Source organism: Pteropus vampyrus, unplaced genomic scaffold, assembly GCF_000151845.1.
Source record: "Pteropus vampyrus isolate Shadow unplaced genomic scaffold, Pvam_2.0 Scaffold46, whole genome shotgun sequence".
NCBI lineage: Eukaryota > Metazoa > Chordata > Mammalia > Chiroptera > Pteropodidae > Pteropus > Pteropus vampyrus.
The window spans coordinates 986,994-990,180 of NW_011888827.1; the positions used below are offsets into that span (position 1 = coordinate 986,994).

A 3,187-nucleotide genomic window follows, 5' to 3' on the forward strand; every position below is an offset into this window, starting at 1 on the left:
TTTGTCATTCGTCAAAATGTTTGCTGTTTCAAACTATTTTGCTTTCAAAGAGAGCACTTCATCAGCAGAGCTCTCCAGCATGCTGTAGTGGGCGTAGGCTGGTGGTTTTCAGTTACTTTCAAAGTTATGGAAACCTTTCTACACATAGAATTTCCCAGGGGACACTGACCCATGCGACAAATGAGAGAGAAGCCCTGTTTGGTTGAAGCCAGGGTGGGGAACTGGAGCTTTGGGGTCTGTCGGCCCCCTGGACCATCCTGCACAGTCCCTCCTTGTGGCCTGGAGGCATCCCCTTAAACATCTAGGGCTCCTGAAATCCAGGTTGGTAACCAGTGGACACAGCCATTCTAAATCCCTTTTTTGTTTTATGATTCCTCCTCTAAACAGAGTGGGCTTGCAAGCCCTCTAGCACCAGCTGATGATAAGAAATTAGAGGCACTTCCCTGCCAACTTGGTCTTCAGAGCCACCTGACTATGACAGGGTCCCTGTTCTTAATCCAAGAGTCTTTTAATGACATTTAATAAGAGAACCCTTTTGCTTTATTTTGCTTCTGATGCTTTTCCCTCATCACCATTATTTTTGAAATAGGAGGCTGCGGAGGAGATGGTGATACAGTCACTGCCAGCATTTACTGAAAGAACTCTGGGAAATAATTGTTCGGTTGACGTTGTCATGATTTTAACCATCTGGGAAAAAGACACCAGAAGTACAGTTTTGAGTATGAATGAAGGTTCGGCAAGCTGGGGACTGCCATCGTGGACTCTTGGCTGATCCCACTTAGACTTGGAAGCATCCAGAACACAGTGGCACATGGCGGATGCACGACGTGCACAGGCTGCATAAGAACAAACCCAGGGCTCCAGAGGCAAGCTCCCCAGCACGCTGCTGAAACTGAATTCCAGTCTGGGCATTGCTTGATTTTGCTGACTCATTATTTCCCACCCTCTCTTCCGGCATCCATTTTCTCAGAAAATGAAGAGATAATATGAGATAAGATTCATTTACATTTTTAAATTCCTTTAGTAGAATAGCTTTTTTAAAGCAGTATAGTGGTGGCAATTGACACAAGTAGATGCTGAAACCAATTAGTGGAATGACATGAAGTAAGACCAAAAAAATGTAGATTTAATTGAATAAAGTTTCAATATAAAATCGAGCTGCCAGGCTCGAAAGTTGCAGTTCATTCTGGGAGGAAGAGATGGCTCAGTGGGTCCCTCTTGCTGCATTCTGGATAGAGTGGTTGGACAGCCACCTGTCCCCCCTCCTTCAAGGTGCTCTCAGCATCCTCTGATGGTGATAAATGCTGTTCTCTGAATGATGACTTTAGGCTCAGTGACTGCAGAGAAGACCCTTCCTCTGGAGATGTTTTCGGAACCCTGTTTGAACAACGCCACCTCATCGATTCTGCCAGAAGACATGAAACTTGACAGCGGGAGCCACCAGGCTGGTAACTAGCATCCCAGGTCTACATGGGGTCAAAAACAATGACTTTGTTGGAAATTAGGAACAAAATCGACTGTCAACCAGAGAGCGAATGTTACCAAGCTCCCCATTTGGGCAGGCATCACCCACCTGCCCGCGAAAGAGCAGGCGCTCAATAGACCCACTGAACAGTGAAGGAAGTCTGGAGGGAGACAGTAAAAAACTCAAACGAGCTGAAAAATTCTCCCCATGGCACCCAAATCTATTGCAACCCAGCCTCCCTAGTGCCTGAAATCTCTCCATCACAAACTTGTGTCTATGGCCATGCCACCCTGAACAAGCCCAATCTCATCTGATCTCAGAAGCTAAGCAGGGTCAGGCCTGGTTAGTCCTTGGATGGGAGACCACCTAGAAACACCGCGTGCTGTAGGCGTAAAAAATAAAAATAAAAAAAGTAAGGGATTGTAAGCTGACAAGGTCCTTGCAATCTGTGAGGTCAACCAAGGGTTGCCTCGCCTAAAACAAACAAACAAACAAACAAACAACAACAACAAAAAAACAAACTCGTACTACAGTGCATTTCTACAGGCATCTTTTTAACACAGTAAGAACTCTGTGAAGGCACCTCCATATCCTCTTAGGAATCAATTGATCGGACGCATTTCCTCGCTGGCAGTAGAGGCAGAGGAGAATGGCAGCAGGACCTTGACCAAGCCCTTGCCCTTCTCACTGAAGCCTTAGCATGTGCTAAGTTCTATGACAAATAATGTTACACTGGGTTCTCCTGTACTTCTGCGAAAGCCAGTCTCTGCCACTCTGCCTGTTCTCTTTGCGTGGGAAGAGAAAACAGAAACCCAAACCCAATTTGTGGCCCCCTTTTCATGATCACTATTCGCAAATGGCTCTGCACATTCAAGAATGTCATGTCAGACATTTCGGGCCACAAAAAGCAAAGAACTCGTATTATAGGACAACGAAGGAGCTGGAGCACATACAAAGACAACCACTTTGGGCAATAAATGGGTCTTAAGGTTGTGTGCGATTCTGCTTGAAAGTATTATGGGCATGTCAATTTTCCTTTCAGGAAATTTCTCCTCGTATCTCATTGATCTTTAATGTGAAGTGGCTAACGATTTTCGCCTTCATTGCTCTTGCCTTTGAGTTTGTCAATGAAATAATGAACTTCCATGAAACGTGCCCACGTTCTGCTACCTGAAGAATTCTTTTGCAAAGTAAATCCTGATGCTCTAATTGACCTAGTGTGTAAGTTTTTGCTTTAATACGTTGAAATATTTCACGCAGCAAGGAAATCAGGGAGATGGGTAATTTGATGTCTTCGCTTTTTTCATGTGACGCTCTCTCTGGGGAGCGCAGACAACAAGGAAATATGGAAGGTAAGCGACAAAGCAGCCTGAGTTTGTTTTGTCAAATGTCTGTAAAATCTGTAGTGATATCTCCCCTCTTTCAATCGTGATATTGGTAATTTGTGTCCACTCTGTTTTCTTGGTCAGCGAGGTTATGTCCCATGTCTTCCTGCCCAAGCAAAACTACATTTCCCAGAGTTTCCTTCTCTGTTTCTGGGTCAGGGTTGGGCTCAGGAGAAATTAGCATCAGATTTGGAAGGCGAGAGGGAAGCAGTGGCCAGCTCAGGGCCTGGCAGGGGCTGGCGCGCCTGTTCTGCTGCTGTACATTGTCGTGTCTCTGTAGGCTCACCTTACAGGTGGGGCAACAGCCAGGCCTGCAGGTCCTCCCGCTCCTGCTGGA

The 3,187-nt window shown here is 45.8% G+C and overlaps 1 pseudogene; it reads left to right on the forward strand.

The window, feature by feature from the left end:
* The first annotated feature begins 1,737 nt into the window (after positions 1–1,737).
* Positions 1,738–1,856, forward strand: LOC111739050 (annotated as a pseudogene).
* The last annotated feature ends 1,331 nt before the right edge of the window (positions 1,857–3,187 follow it).